Raw genomic sequence first — 23,245 nt, forward strand, 5'->3', positions numbered from 1 at the left:
TTCCCCTCAATGGTAAGATCGGACCATAAATCAATTCCACTGGATATCCACATCCTGATCCCACCCACAGCCCAGAAAACCACAGTGAAACATTTCTCAAAAGCTAATGTCACACTTCCAAAACTGAGGTGGAATCCTTCAAGGCCCCCGGGCCAGTGGAGAGTATGGCTCAAACCGCACAATCCTTTATAAATGCATTCTATGGACACCTTCAGGAATGCATGGATCATGCTATCCCAAACAAAACCAAGACCAAATCATCCAAAGGCAGGTGTCCTGCCTGGTGGACCCCAGCCATAAATAAGCTGTACAACAGAAGGAGGATGCTACTACATGACAGAGCAAAATCCCTAAAAGGGAATGCATCTCTGATCAGAACTAGCAAAAAACTATGATCCCTCATAAAATCATCCAAGGCCAGCTTTGAGAGAAAAATTCCACAGGACACTAAAGATAATCACACGGCCCTCTTTAGTTATGTTGCTAACCTGGGTGGCAACTCCTAGATATGCTCAGAGTTGGTCCAAAATGACAATAAATACACTGAATCCATAGACATTGCCAACATCCTGGTAGACAGGTTCAGTGCAAACCTCTACCCCCTTCCCCCACTAAAGAGCAAATATCTATCCCAGCAGAGTCCTGCCTCCGTGACATCTCAGATGCTCAGGTGAGAGCCGCCCTCTCCAAAGCAAAAAATACAGCATCAAATTAACCAGATGGCGTCCTGGGCTGCATTCCACATGAACTCCAAGAAGAGCTAAACCCCCACATACAGCTGCTGTTCACTTTCAGCCTTACTACAGGATATGTACCCAAAGAATGGCGTACAGCAGCAGTGGTCCCACTCCACAAAGGTGGTGCCTCTATGGACCCTGGAAACTATCGCCCCATAAGCCTGACTACCAGGTCTGCAATGCTATGGAGAGGATCATCATGGAACTCATAAACAAAGACATTGGGGACCTACAGACACTGGATCCTACCAAATTTGGCTTTGTTAAGGGCAGATCTTGCCTCTTAAACCTGGTCAATTTGATTGAAACAGTCATCAAGGCCATTGATGAGGGGAAGGTAGTCCACACAGCCTACCTGGACCTCGCAAAAGCCTTCGACACAATACCCCACTTGGGCATCATAGATAAGCTCTCTAGCTTAAATATAACCCCCTATGTCATAAGATGGGTTGCAAACTGGCTCAAGGACAGAACCCACATAGTCAGAATTGCTGGAGCCATGTTAGACTCTAAACCAGTTACAAGTGGCGTCCCACAAGGCGCAGTCCTGGGACCTCTTGTGTTTGGCATATATCTTTTGATGGTACAGGCTAACATGAGAGGACTGTGGCTGACCAGGTTTGCAGATGACTGCAAACTGGGTGCCATAATTGACTCTCCAGCTGACACAAGCATCCTCCAAAAGGGTCTCATAGAGATGGATAACAGGTGCCAGAGCCATGGCCTAAAGCTAAATGCTAAAAAGTGTATAGTCATACCCTTTGGCAAAAAGAAAGTGCACACAAATTACCACATAGGTGGGAATCCATTAATTATGGAAGAAGTAATTAGGGACCTGGGGACCCAAGTTGACAGTAATTTCCCCTTTGACTACCGCATTGCCAAAGTGGTTAGAAAGACCTTATATATAGCCTACCTTATCATGAACGGATTCACATCTACATTGAGGGAGATCATTGTGCCCCTTTATTCATCCCTCATCAGGCCCATAATAGAATACAATGCCCCATTTGGGATGTACCTTACCTGACACCTGCAGCAACTAGAAAGACCCCAAAAGTACCTCACAAATAGGATCATGGGACTCAAACAGATGTCATATGCTGCTCGGTTAAAGAAACTACAGCTCTACTCAGTTGCATACTGCCTACTTATAGGCGATCTATGCCTGACGTATAAAGCCATGTCCAACCCGGAATTAATGAGTATGCTCCCCCTCAGAAAATCCAAATACTGTATAGCTATGCGCTCGAGGGACATGAACCTGAGCACAGAAATAAATTGGACATGCTGGAGGGACAGATTCCTAACCCAGAGGCCCCCTTCACTCTGGAATAGAATCCCAGTCCATGTTAGGAAGAGCTCCTCACTGGCTCTCTTCAAGAGGAATCTTGACAAGTGGATGTGAGATTGTAGGTTTACCATGGGGATTACATCAGTGTCACTACTGGACAGAGGCACAGTAAACTAACCTTAAAAAGGGCACAGTAAAATCAGTTCAGAGGGTGGCAAAAGCCAAACACACTCTAGCTTGGCTTGTAAATGCCTCAGGGCAGATAGCCTAGTATGAACCTATGAACCTAAGTAGGGCATAGCTGAACAAAAGGCAACATGCTCATATTTGCTCTACTGGCCCTTAAGCAGTCTGGTCTGCTCAGTATGAAAATATAAAGCTGTGATGGGCCTCGAACCCAGGATATGGTGCACTATAGTCATAGTACTGAACCACTAAGCCATGACAGTATTGCAGTGGTCAGCCTGTTTGAAGAAATGTTGATAAGTCTATGCTAAGTATTCCATGGAAACCCTGCAGGCACAGCATAATCCCTGTCGAGTTATGACACAAAGGTGAGTTCCGCAGTAAGAATAGAACCTGACTTTCAACACACACAGTAGAAATGTTAATATTGGACATGTACACATACATCAACAGATGTAGTGGACCCCAGACAGCAACATACTGAAAGGTCACACTGGGCATGCTCACACACTTGAATAAATGAGACACATGTCAGGCAACAGAACACTGAGAGTCTGAACTGGTCATGCTCACACACTTAGGCCATGTCGGAGTACAGCAGTGGGCCACACATATCAGGCAGTTGCATGTGTTAACCCAGGAACCTCTCACTATCCAGCAATCTGCCCTGTGCACACAGTTATAGGACAACAGACACATATATAACATAGTGGAACCCTGTCATTATCAAATATGTTCTGCAGATACCTAAGTTGTTCATAGAAAGTGGGAAAGCAAAGACGATAAAACCTGCAAACAGTATCAGCAATAAACATTGTGCATCTTGAACATTAGCGTAGGTTCAGAGGTCGATACTAGCCTATCCACCCTAGGGCATGTACAAGCCTTGCTTTTGCAACCCTGGCAAAGTAGAACACTGTGCCTGTGAATAGTAAGTCACACAAAATAGCCCATTTACGTTTAGTGTATTGTGCCTCTGTCTAGCAGGGACCCAGAAGATATCCCATGGGTAAACATACGATCACCCATCCACTTGTCAAGATGTCTCCTGTAGGTGGTCAGTGGGTGGCTCTGCCCATGCAAAACCGGGATTACAATTGGAGTGAGTGGAGCCTCTGGGATAAGAATCTGTCCCTCCAGCATGTCCCATTAACATCTGTGCTGAGGTATATGTCCCTGGAGTGTGTTGCTCCAAGGTAGTTGGATACCCTGAGGTGGAGCATGTCCATTAAATCTGGTTCGGATATTTCCTTAAACTACAGGCACACAACACATCCGTGTGGGTGGTAAGTGACTGAGTAGAGCTGGAGTTACTGTATCTGAACTGTGCAGGGCATCCATGTGAGTCCCTACATCTGCTTGTTGTGGAACATCTGTGGCCATTACAGTTGCTGCAGGTGTCGGGTAAGGTGCATCCCAAAATGTGGCATTGTAACCAAGCATGGTTGTGATGAGTATAGGGGCACAATGACCTCACTTGATCAACATGTGAAACCATATGGGATAAGGTGGGCTATATAGAAGTTCTGTCTAACCACTTTGGCAACGTGATTGTCAAATGTGAGAGTACAAACAAGTTGTGTCCCCAAACCTGTAAAAACTACTACCGTATGTAATGGATTACTACCTATGTGGTAATGTGTGGGCATGTTGTTATTCCCAAAGGGGATGACTATGCAACTAATGGCATTTAGCTGTAGTCCATGGCTCAGGCACCAGTCATCCTATCTCTGTGAGACCCTGTTTGAGTATGCATGTGCCAGCCAGAGAGTTGATTATGGCACCCAGTTTGCAGTCATCTGCAAACATGGTCAGCCATATTCCTCCTGTGTTAGTCATATGTCACACAAATATATACTGAACAAGAGAGGTCCCAGGACTGAGCCTTGTGTGATGCCATATGTAACTGGTGTATAGTCAGACATGGCACCTGCAATACTGAGTATGTGGGTGCTATCCCTGTTCCAGGTAGCAATCCATCGTGTGAGATATGTGTCGATATTGACGCCGGTGAGCCTATGCATAATGGCCAAGTGTGGTATTGTGTTGAAGGGTTGTGCAAGGTCAAGACAGGCTGTGTGGATGACCGTCCCTACACCGACAGACCTGGTAACTGTTTAAAGAATACAAACAGGTCCAGGAGGCAAGATCTGCTCACAACAACGCTGAAATGTGTAGGACCCAGTGTCTGTAGGTTCCTGATGTCTATGTGCATGAGTCCCTTTACAATATGCTCCATAGCTTTGCAGAACAGGCTAGTTAGCATTATAGGCCGATATTGTCTGTGGTCCGTTGTGGCAGCAACTCTGTGGAGCAGGACCACTATCACTGTACACCATTCCATGGGTACATATCCTGCAGTAACTCTGATATTGAACAGTGACGTAATGTGAGGGTTACATCTGTCATGAAGCCCGTGTAAGACACAGGCCAGGACGCTGTCTGGTCCCATTGATGCTGTGTTGTCCGCTGTGGGGAGGGCAGCACTCACCTGTTTATTTGTGATGTCAGGGAGGTTACACTCTGTTGGGATGGACAGTAGCTCCTTAGGGGGGATGGGGGGGAGACATCTGCACTGAACCTGTTTGCCAGGATGTTGGCAATGTCTGTGGGTTCAGGGTATGTTTAGTCAGTATGCAGTAACTCGCAGCATATCAGTGAGTGTCCACCCAGGTACCTGAATTAACTGAAGAAGGGCTTGTGAGTGTCCTATGTGTCTGGTGCAATTGTTGTGAGAAGTGGGCCTGACATAAATACATGAGTGATTGTAGCTGTTTGGTAGTACAGATCACAGATGCCTTCCCTGTCTGGGATTGTGCTCTATCATGTAGTAGCATCCTCCTTTCATTGTATAGCTTATTAATGGCCAGGGTCTAACAGACAGGTCCCCTACCATTGGAGGAGTGAGTCCAGTTGTTTTATGGGATAGCACGATCCATGCAGTCCACTAGGTGTCCAAAGAATGTGTATGTAAAGGATTCAGCAGTCAGAGCCATACTTACCACTGTCCCAGGGTCTCTGAAGGATACCACCTTGGTTTGGAGAAGTGTGATGTTTGCTTTTGAGAAGTTCACCAAGATTACCCAGTTTGGGTGTGTGGACGGGATATGGATGTCCAGTGAGATAAATGTATGTTCTGACCTTACCAATGAGGGGTATATCTCAGGTGTGGAACGTAGAGTCCCCATGTTGGTGATGATCATGTCCAATATGTTGTCCCCTCTTGTGGGTGTCATGACCGGCTGTGCCATAGCATATGAGTGTACAAATAGTAGCAACTGTTGGGTGAGGATGTTGGGGCCTGAGTACTATCCCCAGTCAATGTGTGGGTAATTGAAGTCACCCAATATAATGGTGTTTGGGGAGACCTTCATATTGTCCAGTGTTCCCAGGAAAGCCAAGTGTGGTTCATGAGTTTGGGAGGGTGGTCTGTAGCAGGCAACAAAGCAAAAGGCAGATATGCACAATGTTAGGTGCATATGTATGGTCTGTGATGCTTTGTGCAGTGCTACCAACCCGGAGGTATGTGTATCTGTCATGTATATTGATACTCCCCCTATATGTGTTGGCCATTCTGAGTTTTGTGGTCAGAAAGCATGGTATGAAATATAACCTGGTAGTGCTGGTGTGCATTTGGGAGCCTGAACCAGGTGTCTGTTAGTACACAGATATCGCTGTTGTCCATATTGAGGAGATTCCTGAGTGGACGCAATTTGAGGGTAACACATCTGGTGTTGAGCAGCATTACCCTCAGTGTCATGTACTGTGTAATGTCTATGGAGGTGGGTTTGTCTTTTGAGCCCCACTTAAAAAAGGCAGTATGGTGGTAGCAACTGCCTTAGCCAGTATTCGAAAGTCCAAGGGTGACAGGTGCAGACTGTCCCTAGGGAAGCTACGTAGCATGTTGAGCATGTCACCCCAGGCTGACAGACACTGTATCCCCTGTGAATGACACCAATATGTTAGACAACTGTTAAACGTCATCAGTTTGTTGGTATACTGTGACATTATACTTGGTCATACTGGCCTGGGCTACATGATCAGAGAGTTCCTCTATGTATCATGTGGTCCAGGGAAGTACATCTGAGGGTGTACGCACCAGCATGGACAATGCTGGAGCCAGTCCTGCACTTGTTGTGGAGTGACCTGAGTGCATGTGTTATGTTGTGGATCCTGCCACCTGCGAGACAGCTCAAAGTGACTATTCCCTTGTTTGCCTGGTGAGTGGGACATCAGTGTGTCTGACAATAAGTGTCACCAATTACAAGTGTATTAGGTGTGTTGTTTAGCCCGAAGTGTAGTGACTGTGTTGCACACTGACATTGTGAACTATGTGATATGTGGGTATTGCAGCGGGGTAGCAGTTGTTTGCGTGTCTGCTTTGGAGGTCTCTGCTGCTTAGGCAGAGTTTATGTAGATCCTCTGAGTATGTTTATGTGTGATAATGTTGTTTGATTGCTGTCGCTATAGGTTTATGTGAGACTGATATGTGGTGTGTGTGGTTACCTTCACCACCTGATAGACTATGCCAGTCATGGGTCAAGAGAGCTCAGCCTCCTGTATGTCAATATTGTTGCATCTCTCCCATATATCTGAGTTTGTTGGGAGGAGGAGAGGGTTGTCTGTGTACATGAGGCAGATGTGAAAATGTGTCAAAACCACAATATTCACTAGGTAGACTGGAGAGTACACACGAAACTGACCCCTGGACATGGCAGGCTACTATGTTGACATACTCCGTAGCCTGATCGCAAAGGATCAGTAGGGTGTTAAGTGTGTAAAAGAGAATAACAAGGATTAGTGCTCAGGTTTGTTGGTGTTTTGTAAAGAGTAACTGAGAAGGATTCCAGACTGAATCATGACACCTTCTTCAGCTATGTCATAAATAGCAATGTACACTCATATATGTCCTGAGTCAGGGCCAACTGTACCTGACTGGCAATGCCGACATCCTGTCAGACAGGCCCATATAGACATGCACACCTCCCACTGACCATAGTCCCAGTCATCATACCAGGGGATATCACATGCAGAATGGCTGAACAGCTCCCCCCAAAGCCAAAAGCATGGCAGCAATTGGATTACATTGTTTCCCAATATGTGTCATACATGAACTACAGAACAAACAGACCCTGCACCTGAACAGTCTGTTGAGCCTCACCCTCTCCACAGGATCTGTAACCATTGAATGTGTTACAGCAACATATGGCACTCCCCACAAGTGTAGGTGCACAACACACCATGGGAAGTATAGTCCAGTAAGCCTATGAAGTCTGATCTGAAAGGCCATGGAGTCCATCATGGTTGAAGTCATACACAGAGCTATTGGAAGGTGACAAACATACAACCCTACCAACTGTGGTATGTTCATGTGCAGATCATGGTTCCCAAATATGCTAGACTGTTTGCAATGTAGACACCCAGGACATACATCACTGAACAGAGCTACACAAGTCCCACATATACTTTGAATAGCCCTTTATCAACACCCCTGACACATGTCGTATCCACAAAACCAACAATCTGTGCATAAATATGTGTTGACATATGAAGGGATGTCAATGTGTCCACAGATAGATCACGCAAGGTGAGGATTATGGGGTCCTGTTCAAGCTGTTGACACCTGCCGACCCACATGGCTCATTCCTGGGATTGCATAAAACAAAGTGTACACACATTACCATGTCCAGTCTGATGAAGTCAGCATCCTACAAATATAGCAGGAGAAGAGAAACCACCCAGTAAAGCATATAGTGCACTGTGTTAATGCGTATGTCTCTATTATCATAACATAGTTAGGTAGGGGTTTGAATCTTGCTGACAGTGTATGTGTGTGATTTCCTGTGCGAGGAGTGCCCTTTTTGGAGACTGGGAAAACAAATTAAAAGAGATACATTCTTCTTTGGAAAGATTGATGATGTCAGCATCCTACAAATATAGCAGAAGAATAGAAACCACCAACTAAAGCATATAACACGCCATGTTAATGTGTATGTCTCTAGTATCAAAACCTAATTAGGTAGGGGTTTAAATCCTGCTAACAGTGTGTGTGTGGGGGGTGTATATGGGTGTGATTTCCTGTGAGAGGAGTTCCCTTTTTGGAGACTGGGAAAACAAATTAAAAGAGGTACATTCTTCTTTGGAAAGTCTGATGGTGTCAGCATCCTACAAATATAGCAGGAGAAGAGAAACCACCCAGTAAACCATTAAGTGTGCCATGTTAATGTGTATGTCTCTAGTATCATAACATAGTTAGGTAGGGGTTTGAATCCGGCAAACGCTGACAGTGTATGTGTGTGATTTCCTGTGAGAAGAGTGTCCCTTTTGGAGACTGGGAAACCAAATTAAAAGAGGTACATTCTTCTTTGGAAAGTTTGATGATGTCAGCATCTACAAATATAGCAGGAGAAGAGAAACCGCCCAGTAAAGCATATAGCGTGCCATGTTAATGCGTATGTTTTTAGTATCATAACATAGTTAAGTAGAGGTTTGGATCCTGCAAACGCTGACAGTGGGAGTTTGTGTGTGTGGGGGGTGGTGTGTGTATGTGTGTGATTACCTTTGAGGAGAGTGCCCTTTTCGGAGACTGGGAAAACAAATTACAAGAGATACATTCCTCTTTGGAAAGTCAGATGATGCCAACATCCTACAAATATAGCAGGAGAAGAGAAACCAACCAGCAAAGCATATAGCGCGTTGTGTTAATGCGCATGTCTCTAGTATCATAACATAGTAAAGTACTGCAATTGCTGAGTGTGTGCGTGACACAGTTGGTCAATGCAGTGTAGGTTTTGCTTTTACTATGGTATGACATATCATGATTAAAACAGTATGTGCATTGCACAATTCAGGTATCTGCGTGGCAAATAAATATGTGTACATGTGACCTCAATTAGTACATAGGTGTGAAGCCTGCATACTACATGAATACATTTGTTACCTTTGACAGATTGTGCCACTGCTTCTCAGATCATAGGTCACATATGTATGTATGTGACAAGCCCAGCCACTGTAGTGATCTGTGTCCAAGGTCATCTGTGCCACATACACCCATGACAGTTACTATAGAGTACTGTGAGTGAGGGTACATGCCTGGGGTATATGTCAGACATGTTCATACACAACAACGACTGGCAATAATGGACAGTCATCATAGGTTTACAACAGACTTGTGGATATGCATTCAGGCCCCTAATGTCTTATGTGACACACTGAGGGACTACACAATACCTATGGATATGTGGATACCAAGGGACAGATGACATAACACGTGGCTGTATGTACACATCGTTACCCAACATACATGTTGAGGGCTACCACCCATGTGGTACTGTCGAAATAGTATGTATAGTAAATGTGGATGACTATGCCATAGTCGGATTACTGCTATACAGCATGTATTGGACAACAGGTATCTGTCTGTATGATACCCTTGTGTAGGATATGCGTTCCCATCCAGGGAATGCATTGTAGGCCAATAAATGCATTTCCAGATGTGGATGGACATATCCCTAGTGTGTTTGCATGTACCTAAGAGGGCTATATGCCAAACAGGTGTGGTCCCAGGTACGGGTGGCGGTCAATACCAGTGGTCACTGTTATAGTATAGTACCAGAAGGACCCATCTGTTACTGAGTTCCCTACAACTGTGTGTCATTTGTCAGGACATCATCTAATGATTGGTTATATTCATGCTGTTGAGGTTGTGTATACTGCCAGACTGCAAATCATTGACATGTATCAACAGTATCACCCACAGCATACTGTTGACCCATGTCACACACCCATGTGTACCCATGTTAGTACATATCTGTAGTAGAATGCATACTGGCCATCGAAAGATACTATGAGATGTTAACAATGTGTACAACAGGGTATATCACACATTCCATGTGTCCACTATGCACGTACATGCAGACAGTGTGCACCCACCATGTTCACAGATGTACCCCTGCTAATCTGTAATGCACACACCACACACATACTGTTCACTCACTAACACATGCTGGCAACACCGTACACTTCAGTCAAGTGGCACATGGGTGGACAATACATACTTAGACTTAACACTTGTGTAAATAATGCTACATTGACAATCAGAGCTGTGATGCATAATGCCTGCTCAGATATACCTACAAGGATATCATTACACTTTCCTGTTGACAACTTGCTAATATTGCTACACTGCTATAATGTCACCCTGTGCATCAGAACCATGTTAGCTTGTTCTTGCATCAATGTTATAGATGACAGGAGGTGGCACAGGTGTCATCATATGCACAGGGTGAGTTGTTGGTTTGCCAGAGCCCGACATTGACGCATCCAATCGACATGTGTGTGTGTGTGTGTGTGTGTGTGTGTGTGTGTGTGTGTGTGTGTGTGTGTGTGTGAGGGACAACAGTACAGCATAGGCCAATGTTGATGTAATGTGTGTGTGTATGTGTGAGCCCTACTTGTTTGGTTACTGTGTGTGTGTCTGCATGCACACAGCTCTACCATGTGGCTGCCATATACGGGAGGTTGTGGGACAGCCACAGACTGTACCTGCTAGGCTGTACAGATCACTGTCTCTGGGCACGGACATGGTACCTGTGCCTGGCAGGGGTGCTACGGGCAGTATTGGGTACCAACCCTGACTGGGTACTATCATCAGAGGCAGAGGTATGATGACTGGACCCATGTCCCTGCTGGGACTGGCCAGAGCCACATGCATGTGGTCTACCAGGACGGTCACTAGACAGGCCAGCCCCAGCATTGCTGGGGCTGGTACTGCCACTACGGGAGCAGCTGTGATCTGTGTGCCGTCCGCCTCGACTTCCAGCTTTTGCTGTTCCTGGCATGCGTCCGCATCAACATCTCACCCATCCCGCATGGTCCTGGCTCATGGAAGGGACATTGTGGAGGGCGTCTATTGTCTCCCCCCAACATCTATCAAAGACCTTGGTGAAATTCTGGATGGCACCGGGAAGGTCACGGATGCTGTCATTGATAGTAATGGGCCCTCTGTGCCCTTAGTCTCTGTCTGGTGTACCTTTCCATACATGCCTGTGCTTGCATTACAGCCCAGAACATACTGGAGGTTGTAATACCTCTGGGGGCACATCTGCCAGGGGCAATATGACCAGTGGTGCTCCCCTGAGAACCCCTAGACATCCACCTATGTGGTACCATTCCAGGAATTCAGCTATGGCTGCTGTGAGGGGATGCAAGTGCCATGGGTGCCACACTCTCCTGGTCAATGCTAACTGTATGCAGTCCCTTGGCTAAGGCCATTGGTGATGAGGGATGTATCGGCAGTATGAGTGTGCACATATATGGGGTTGAATGCTGTGTACTGTCAATTGGTGGACCAACGACAGATCCTGTCAAACCTTCCTGTGCCAAAATACTTGTCTCATCATCTCCACTATTAGTGGCAGTGACTTCAGGTTCCCTGCTGCTGTCAGCCACCCCAAACTCAGCACCTGTGACAGGAAGACAGGAAACACACTTTACAATCGGTACGTGATGTTAGCACACATGCACACATGTACACATGCACACATGAACACATGCACACATGCACACATGCACACATTCACACATGCACACATGCACACAAATACACTCCTCACTACAGCACACACACACACACACACACACACACACACACACACACACACACACACACACACACACACACACACACACCAGCAATCCAACACATACTCAATAATGGGTGAAGGTGGGTGCCAGTATCACAAGGCAAACAGTCACCTCACACGTGTCAGCATGCAGAATATGTGTTACTCAAGACCATGCAGTGCAAGTGTAGAGGGCCCTATTTAATGACATTATACATGGCTTTGATGCATGTGTGTAGTTGTTCAGTGATTGGAAACACCCTGGAACACAATGTGTACATGGACACAATATTGCTGTGCATGTATTATCAGCTCTGCAATGTCATGTGCACCATTACTCACAAGTATACATACCATGGCTGCATGTGTTATCTGTGTGGCACATAGATTGCCATGTGTGATTACAGTGTCTGTGTCCAGAGCAAATAGTGGGGACAGGTGTAGCACATGCATGCTATGTACACACACGGGATGAGTGGTACATGTAGATGTGAAGGAATCCCAATGCTCAACATGGCAGTTGTACAGTGGTTATGGTTGCAACATTAAACACCACACATACCCAATGTGTGTCATGTGACCTGTACACCCAATAGCATTCCGGCACATATATGTGAGGCTTTGTACAGATGGCGACTGCTGTGCATATTGTGTATACTGGCATATGTAAGCACACACACAACATGCTATGCATATTGTGTATAGGTGCATATGTTTGCACACACACAACATTGAGGTGCAAAGCAATGACTGCTATGTGTAGTACTGTGGTAACTGTAACTGGATGGGTATAGTACCATGTGCCATCATCATCATGCATCTTGTGGTCACTCATGGCTACTAATGTGTGACAGACCTCCGCCTAGCATGCTGTACCTGAACTGCAGTGCCGTGGCTACGTTCACAATTACACAGCCACTTTGTACATGGGTGTGTGAGGTGCCCAATAGGGAGCATTGCCTAACATGACTGTGTTATGTGTTGAAGAGTGTTGCACAGCCCCATGATAGGACTCTATCCCCTGAGGTACATCATGTGTTTGAGGATGACATGTGGGATACTGAAGTGTGACCTTACAGCGGGTGTGTGGTAACGCCATATGTAGCATGTTTTTGTGTACTGCGTATGATAAACGTGTGATGTTGTGTACAGCTGTAGCAACTATGCCTATCCAATGTGCAGTACGGTGTTGCCACAACTGTGTCTGATGCTCTGTGTATTGCATGTCATTGAGGCAGCTACTGACATTACTGAGCTGTGCAATGTCTTACAGCAAACATGCACGGCATGCATTATGTGTAGGTGTGTTACGTGTACATGGCCTACACCTCAGCTATGACATGCACATTTCATTACCAACATTGCAGGTATACCACACTCACCAGCATGGATCGTCTGCCCTGCTGTCACACCAGAGGGACCTACGAGAATATGAGAGAGTTTGTCAGTGGCCACAACTGTGGCATTGCTACAGTGGGTATGCTAAACTACAGTGGAACAACAGTCAACAGTCATAGGTGTGGAGATAATATTCCAAATATCAGTATTGCATAACACCAGGCAGCACAACTGCTAAACACACAGTACTCATCTCACGTAGACATAATCTAACAATACAGTTAACTGTAGTCTACATATAGGGCATGTTACCTGCTCACTCCATGTGAACATGCTGGGTGGCTCCGGCCTCCATGACAACACATGTCACAGGTTGTTGCTGCTGTTGTCCAGGAGCCACCACGTTTAGGAGCAGCTCCTCCACTCTGGTGAGGGGGGATGAATGGCCACCCCACCACCTGTGGCAAGCTTTTGTCTTTGGATATCAGACGCACACCGCCGGACATGTCTAATTAAATCACTGCAGTGATGGCATACCTGCTCATATGTCCGGTTATGCATGCCTATGTCATTTACCTGATGAACAAGATCCTGCCACAGTGCAGGCCGCTCCTGCTGGTGCTGGCTGCTTCGGGAAAATAGCATAGTGTACTGCTGCACCAGGCTTTGGACTATGTCCTTTTCCTCTGCTGCAATATATGATGTATTGCGTTGGTGCGCCATCTGGCTGAAAAAGATATGAATAATATGTGTGAGCGAGTCCTGTGACACACTTTAAACCTTTAACCAAAGATATCACTTTACTGACATATATACCATCCATTTCTCTGCCAGGGGTTACACACATTCACTACCACTTATTGGTTCTCAGGCCACAGCTGACTAACAGTGCCTGGCATACTTCATATATCACAACACTATACAACCGTACCCGGCACACTTTTTGTGACACAATGCACAACCTCAACACAGGGGTATATATCATGCCAATGCACGAACAGAGATGTCATCCATTGCAATGAATGTAAAGTACAGTTACAGTAGTACCATTCAACCACACTAGTCATTGATGCCATAGCCCTGCCTAACATATGTGTACAGTTGTTACTATAGGTGGCATACTGCTGTCACAGAGTATATATGTTGATGGATACACACGTATACCCTGTAACAAACATATGATTGCAGCCATGGTACAGGCATAATTACACACACATCAGACAAACATACAATGCACCACTGTATGCCAACACAGATGAGCATTACCTGTGTACCATATGGTACTGTGTGCCACTACTTACAGACCCTTATGCCTGAGATTTGTCCTCTGTGCAGACTACAGGAAACACAGATGACAGTGTTTCCAAGCAATGTGAATACACACCATACTGTGCTGTTTAAGCCTACAGCTTCAGTTAGTACTACAGTTCCTATGGGAGTTGGATTCACCAGCAGTACCACTCACTAAGCATACATGTATTGCTTTAGCCTACAATGAGACACCATGGTCATCAACAAGGAACTACGTCACATCGTATGCCATACTACTATGTTTGCCTAACAGTACAATACACATCTTTCCCTGGCGTCACAGCTAGGATAGACACTACCATGTCAGATACAACTTCACACTAACCTATCACACCTTTACAGACCTTGCACACATTCAGCGTTACACTTATTCAACCTCACATAGCAGGTATTGCATTGAGTACATGTGTGAGTGCATAGTGTCATGAGTAGGTTATATGCTATTGGCCCTAGGGCCTACGGCAACCTAGCCATATGCTACCTTGGCCTTTGACACACATGTACTTTGATTTCACTTGCCCCTGCCAACCAGAACCACAAAGGGGGTTCCTGGGGTGTATTACCAATCTTCCAAACACTTCTCAGGGGTATTTATGACAACTGCTAATAGGGAGCCTTATTTGCTATTGCTAGGTGGTCTATTCCAGTGTATGGCATATCTCTGAGATAGGAACGTATCCCTCCAGCATGTGTTGTTTAGTGAGCTGACGAGGTTTAGGGCCCTAGGGCGTGTATCCTGGAGGGATTGTGATATGTTGCCATGGTGGTTGTCACCCAGCTATGGATGTGACATACCTCTGTATGTCCGGCAGAGGTCACCTCTGTATGGCCGGTATGCAATACAGTATGGATGTGGTTTTGTGAGTCAGTCTGCATAGGGCATCTGCTTGTGGCCAGTAGTACCCTCTGTGAGGTATGTCTGTGGCCCTTCCACCTGCTGTAGTTGTCATGTGAGGTACATCCCACACAGGGCATTGTGATGAGTAGAGGAGAACACTGATGTATATTTCCCTAGATGACACACCTGTTGTCATGACACATACCACACACAGATTACAGGTCTAGTGTGGCACTGTCTTTATCAAAGAGGTGGCTACTGTCCACCTGTGTCCCATGTTCCCTTATCACACCTTCGGTGTTGGGTAGATCTCTACCTATGTGGTAGTTAATGGGTACAGTGTTTTGGAAAGGAGGAATGGCACTGCAGTATCTACACTTGTCTACAGTCCATGCCTTGGTCACCACACACCTGTTGCAGTACATATGGCCCCATGCCTCTCTTTCTCTCTCTCTTTATGTATATATATATATATATATATATATATATATATATATATATATATATATATATATATATATATATATATATATATGTATGCATATCTATATACATACATGTACACATCCATTGCTGTGCACATAGATGTACATATAGGCACATGTACAGTCCACTTTCATGGTGGGGATATCAGTTATGCGACAGTTGTGGGATGTACAGTTATGTGATTATATTGCACAGTGTTGTGCAGAATGCATGTGGGTATCCTTGGCCCATGTAGCTTTAGCAGGCCTCACTGGCTCTAACACAGCAGATCTGACAAATCAGTCCCACAGCGTTTAACTAGCACATGACATATATCAGCACTGCATGCTGTTTTCTATGCCACACACTACGACCTACATAGATATATGCACATAACAACCTTCAGCAACAGATATCTGTCCACCCTTCACTAACAGTTGCAGTATGTCCCTTGCCCTATGCACATATGCAGATACAGATAGAAATGTACTGCTGCCACACATGGATGATTTGCAGTGTGTAGAGTGCTCTTCAGGAACATCTACTACATGCCAACACATACATATGAGTTACACATACCATACCTTTGTATTTCCCTGCTCTGTCTGTTACAGTTTTGTAGTTTTTTTGGGGGGGGCGGGTTGGTTGTTTGTTTTGGGTTTTCTCCCTCTGTTTCTATTTCTGTCTCGGTTTCTCTCTCTGTTGTCTTTGTCTTTGTCTGCCTGTGTCTCTCTCTCTCTCACTCTCGCTCTCTATCTCCCTGTACCTGCAATGATATTATTGCCTGTGTGGACAACAGGTACAGCCTGCGTTTCTAGGTATCTGCACTTGTGCATGTGACAGCCTCTTCACCAGTTGCTGCCCACCATTCAGTAATTGCATACTGCCTGCTGTGTGCTGATTGCGTTACTCACTGTGATTGCAGCCCACTGCTATAAAATGCTAGGTTAGGTAGGTGTAGCCCTTTCAGCTTTCCAAGGTGGGGCCCATGCTTGTTTGCTCTGGACACCGTTGTGTCAGTCAGAAGGTTGGTATATGTCTCTTATCTGAAGCTAGGGTTGTAGCCAGTGATATGCATGTTGTACACAAACCTGAATGTTGCTGCTTCCAGTACACACTTCTCAGTGTAGACATGTACTCGTCCCTCCAAATGCTAACACAGGATACATGGGAGTATGTACTTTCTTTCTGAATTAGACATTTAACTGCCATACAAATGTGGTTAGTGCACTGTATTCCTGTGGCACATGCAGTGTTTGTGAACTGCTACACTGTAATTATTACGTTACTCACCTTTGAACAGTTTGTGGTTTGTTTGTGTTGCAATTAGCACAGGCTGCTCAACACAACTGGACATATTTTAGTACTGAGTATGCCTACCAACACCCTGTTTTTGCCTGAATTCACAGGTGTGTTGTACCTTTGGGTAGGGGTGCAAAACTGCATAGAGCATTTTTTATTATCATGTGAGGTTTATCTTGCTGAACATATAGGATTGCTGTGTACCTGTTAGACTATTAAGGCAAGTAGTCTGTCTGTGTAGTTCCCACCTGTGGACATATCCAAATGGCAGCTAGAGGTTATCCTATTGTACTTTGCCTGTGCACCACACCAGTCTTTTCAGCACTGGCACATTGGCATTCTCACAGTTGGTTGTTAGCAGTACATGGCTACATCCTGTGATATTTCTGTGTTGTACTCCTACATAAGGGCATACTTGTGGAACTCCTTCCAAAGCTATTTGCAGAGTGTGTAACAGCAGTAATGCTGATACACCTGTGTGTTTCTGCCTCTGCCAGGCCTCAGATACTCTCAGGTATGTATTTGAATGGCCTCAGTAAAAGGTACATATATGTTAGATACTCATGCAATATATTACAGACATATTGCAGTTGAGACTTTCTTGGGAATCAGAGCATATGTATACCTACACCTTTTCTGACGTGCAAGCAGTGTCTGCTCTCACCTATTGAGATTATTCATTACGTGTGACTCCACACTTGTCTGCCTAAAGTTATTACTTTCCAGAGTGATTCAGTGGGGAACAGCTAACATTTGTTTACAAATCAGGGACACCCCTATAGAGCAGTCACAGTTGGGGTGTCTGCCCTCTGCCCTAGTCAACTTTGCCAGTATTTATCCTGGTCTGATACTGTGTGGTGTTTGTAAGGTGCTACTGTAACATTATTCCCTGCTTGGATGGCTGGTTCTCTTTTCACAGTCATGTCATGCAATTCCACAACAACTGCTGGTAAAGACCCACAGAACAGGATTTGTGTTATACTATTCCTAATTTCCATTTCCATTCCCTCATTGTAATGCATGACATATTTATGTCAGCACCAAGTTATTTGTATATCTGCTGTGGCTTAGTGGTAATTCATGCAGTCTATTGTGTCAATGGTCTGGGGTTCGAGACTGGCAGAGGTCTTTTCTTTTGCTGCTGAGCAGAACAAGGGCCTTTCCCTAGAGTGACTAAGGCACTTTTAAGCAGTTGTAAGCAGGTTTGCATGGGTCTGCATGACGCTTAGCGATGCTTAGCTAAGCGCACACATGCGCACACTCACTTAAACCCGCTTACTACCGCTTAAAACTGCTTACTCCCGCTAACCCCCGCACTAATTTCTTTTAAAGAAAAGAAAATGGGGAGATAGAAAAGTGGTGAAAAAGGGGGCACAAAGAGGAACAGACAGTAGGTAAACAAGCTCGGGATGTGCAGGACGGGTGTAGGGAAGGTCCATAGCTGCCCATTTCTTTACCAGCAACAGCTGTGCATATGCAATAAATTTGGAGTGAAATTTGAAACTTTCCACCCCTGGGAGAGGGGTGAGGACAACAAAGTATGTTGTATTGCCAATTATAATTATCAGTTTACATGTCCAGTGGACATGTGTGCAAAATGGGCAGCTATGTATGGGGCGTAATTTTTTTGTGGGTACAGATTGCCCCCTTTTTTTTTTTTCAGGTGAGAGTGGAAAGTGAGATAGAAGAAGTAGGTATGTTCGGGGAGGTAGGTTGGGGAGGTAAACAGACAAGACAGACAAGACGCATACAGGGGTGGTGTATGACACATGGGGTGGGTGAACACAATTAACGGGGACGGATGTTTGGAAATCGCAAGCCCATGAGCCCACAGATGGTAACAGTGGAACTGAGATCCCCACCCATGGGCAGTCACCACTGCACCTTCACAGCCCTGAGGGTGGCTGTGCTGGGGTTGCATAGAATGGGCAGGCTCACCCGGGAGGTGCACCACTCTCACCTCGAACTGGCATAGGGGATCAGCGACTGAACGCTGAATCTCCCAATGCACCACAGCCCGGACCCTTCGAAGGGTGACAGGTGGCCCTTCTCCACCCATGCTTGCATGGGGGGGATGAGCACCATCCCCTGCAGCGCTTCCACTCAAAGGTGGCACAGGACCAATGGAGGAGGGGAGCCCGGGCTGGGCACCAGACCTGCTGGTGCCAGGTGCACTCACCAGCTGAGGAGGGACAGGTGGGTCCGCTGAGACCGGCCTTCCCATACGTTCTGTGATTAAGTGTGTTTAATTACAACATAAACAATAGCATTCCAGATTAGTTGTAACAGCATGCAGTAATATTCCCATTAACCCAACACACCATGGTTCCAACAGATGAACAGCAAGCATAACACATGCATATATTGAACGACAGTGGATATTCCAACAGCATGCAGGGATGTTTGGTAGCAACAGGCCACCATGATTGTGGGGTTTGAACAGGGCACATGCATCAACGTGAATGCAAATATTTAAAGAACAATAGGACATATGTCCCAAAAAATATTTAAGATTACACATACCCATTGAGGTGTGGAATTGCATGGTTTATGTACATACAGTAGGGTGTAGAAAAAACCTCAATTAACATCTTATAATTACTTTTACTCTACACTACATTCCTAGTGACTGCAGGTGTATATCCCCTACATGTATAATTACACTTGCCACCATGCATTAGGTTGTGCAATGGGTTTGGCTAGTTCAATATATTCCAGACCTATATCTGACATACTAACTGTCCAAGATACAGATGTTACTGCTACATATTCCTTGATTACATTTATATTTCTTTATCTACATATCTGGATGTTTTCACATGACATTTTCACTTCTATTTGTACAGAATCCTGCATTTCTTGACACACACTCACATTTCTGGGGAACATATTAACATGCTACCCATGTGCCAGATTTACTTATGCATGCCAGCCAGTAACTGACTGTTGGGGACTGTATATATGCTTCACAGCTACTAGCACTTCCATCAGCCAGTTTATATGGGACTACACAACTCTGGGTTGCCAGCACTTTTTAAAACAGCACTATTTGTATAATGCAAGGGTACAACAGCATTTCACACTAAGTGACACAGACACACTCCGGGTTTTAAACCTTTATTAATGACATTACACACTTTTCCACAGGCTCACTCCTTTATTTGTTATAATGGTGCATATGGAAGACATATTCAAGACATATTATACCTTTATTAATAGGTTAGAGCACTCTTTTTCAGGCTCACTCACTTATTTTATATGACAATACCTGCAGAGATATTATTCCAGATATATGTTACCTTTCTTAATGGGTTACTACTCTCTTTTTCTGGCTCTCTGACTTTTTTATCTGACAGTACATGCAGAGGAGTTATTCAGGCCATTTATGGCTGTATTATTGGACTACAGCACTTTATTTCATGCTCTCTTCCCTATTTTTATATCAATACATGCAGAATAATCACTAACCTGCCTGGTGGTGCAGCCTTAGCAGCTTATCTGAATAGGCTTGCTGATTTGCAGCACAGTCACCTGCAGCTGTAAAGTAAATTAAGGGATATTGAGACATACCTATCCATTATACAGAATCAATTATCAATTCCTACATACTGCATTCCATGGCTACCTACTCAGTTGTGGAGCATCCTGCATCCCACGGGCCTCCTGTATCCATTGGTTCAGGTGGTCCTGCTTCCGTCTCTTCAGGTCTGCATGGTGGTGACGGACCTGCTCACCAGTCCAAGGAATGCCTGTGACACTGGTGAGGTCATGAGCTAACCGGTTCCAACCTCTGTCTTGTATTCTGTCCCTTGGAACTGGCCCTGCAGGAGTCTTGACTCATGACGGTGGACAAGGAGCAAAACCATGTATTTTGACTCCTTGATGCCCCAACGTTGCGCTCGGAAGCGTGTACCCTCTCCTGCACCAGCCATTCTAACTGCAGATGCGAGCTACAATCAATTATGGCGAGTATTCCCGCCTATGGTGCTTAAATATGCCGCATTTCCCACACTTTTTTGTGATTGTCCATTTTTGAAAATTCTCGGCTGACTGCAGACCTGCTTAGTAATGGTTAATCTACCATTACTAAGTATATGTATGTTAACAGTGGCTGTTTCTCCTAAGTTGTCATGGCTTAGTGGTTCTGTTCTTTGATTAGGATGCACAGAGTCCTGGGTTCGAACCTTGTCATTTTATTTTCATACTGTCCAGACAGGCTAGGGGGTGTGGTTGTGTTTAAGCAACTTTGCTCTACGTTGCTCCATGTTGCCCTACGGTGCGCTATTTGGCATGGCACGCACGTCCACGCAAATAGATTGCACTGGTTAAAGCACTATTTCGCTATGGGCACCTCTATTGCGCTGGGTAAAGCGCTATTAAACTATGTGCACCTCTATTGCCCTGGGTAAAGTGCTATTAAACTATGGGGAACTCTATTGCACTGGGTAAAGTGCTGTTAAACTATGGGCAACTCTATTCTGCTGGGTAAAGCGCTGCTTAACTGCAAGCAATTATGTATCAGGATCCTTTAAAAATTTTATATTTTGTTCACTGATACATTGGCCATTTCACTGCTTTTTACTGATATTTTAATCATATGTGTCTGGTATTATTCCATGTACTGATTTAAAACATAAATAAGAAGGGGAGTGGTGAGGCTCGAACCGTGAATGCCTCTTCTTTGTGCAAATGCTCTACCATTACGCTATTGCGATTTGGTGTGATTTGCATAAACATTCTTTCTTATGCTCTTCCATGTTGGAATTGCTAACTACAGCTAAGCAATGGGCACACCCACTCACACACGCGCAAATACGGGCAGCTATTTTGGGAATTAAAAAAAAATAAAATTTATTTTTTACTTTTCATAATTGTGATGGGGGGTTATAATGTCAGGGAGTGTAGTGTTTGGTGCTAGGACATTTAAGCGGACTTGCTCTTTTGTGCTTTCATTCTCCTTTTACAAACCTTGCAGGGGTGTGGCCGTTTAGACTGCTCGGCAGTTGGACACGCCCCCTGCTTTCCTACCCTGTCCGTGTAAGACTTACGGTTGAGTCAGCATGCCCTCATGAATATTCATGGCACGCTGACGTCATACTGTTCAACTGCAGCCTCCTAGCAAGACTTAGTAAGTCTTACACGGAGGATTCGTGAATCCGGGGGATTGATACTAAAAGGGATTATGGATTCAAACCAAAATTTTAAACCAATATTAGAAATAATCATATTTTTAAAAGATTTTAGTATAAGGTTTAAGTATTTGGTTCTGTAGACAGAAAGACTTTATATTAGATTAGATTACACAGATAATGCCAAAAAACTATCTAAACTAGTTGGAACATAATTAATTAAGATACTATTCTTGTTATTAAGAATAGTTAAATGTAAAGTTTTCCAATTTGATTTATAATTAGGGTCAATCCAATTTAATATCATTTTAAATATTGAATCTTTTATATAAGTATCTATATCTGAAAAAAAATGATTCCACCATGATTCCAAAGTCATATATGATACAAAAAAAGCTATTCTGGGCCTATGAGGAAATCAAAGGAATTTTAAAAGTAGACTATTACATGAATGTGTTGTTTATTTGGAAAGAGAAACAGGGCTGGGAGTATATGTAATATTTTTGGGAAAAGAATTATGTTTATTAACTGAAGTCTATTTTCAAATTAAATGATACATTTATTTCATGTAGAGATATATTTTTCCTACATTTATGATATTATCATAATTAGCAGTCCTTATTTTATCTATAGAAGACAGTCATTTAATGCCTAGATATTAAATTGAGGAAAGCTGTGTACCATTGATGCACTTTTTATATCTATAATGTTTTTTTTCTTTTCATTTATTATTATGAATTTAGATTTAAATTGATTAAAATAAAGTCCCAAAATAGATAGAAATGATTCTGTAATAGATTCTAGTTCAAGAAGTGTTTCTGAATTGCAAAGTGTTAATAGAATATCCTTTGCAAATAGCATGATTTTAGTTGACTAGATGTTATAGACTTCTATACCATTAATGTTTTGGTTTGTTGAATTAAAATGACAAAAACTTCAAATGTTAAGGTAAATAAAATTGGAGAAAGAGGACAACCTTATTTGGTACCTTTAGTCAAAGAAATATATTCAGAAGTGAAAGG

This window comes from Protopterus annectens, chromosome 5.part1 (assembly GCF_019279795.1).
Source record: "Protopterus annectens isolate FY-2018-M chromosome 5.part1, PAN1.0, whole genome shotgun sequence".
Taxonomy (NCBI): domain Eukaryota; kingdom Metazoa; phylum Chordata; order Ceratodontiformes; family Protopteridae; genus Protopterus; species Protopterus annectens.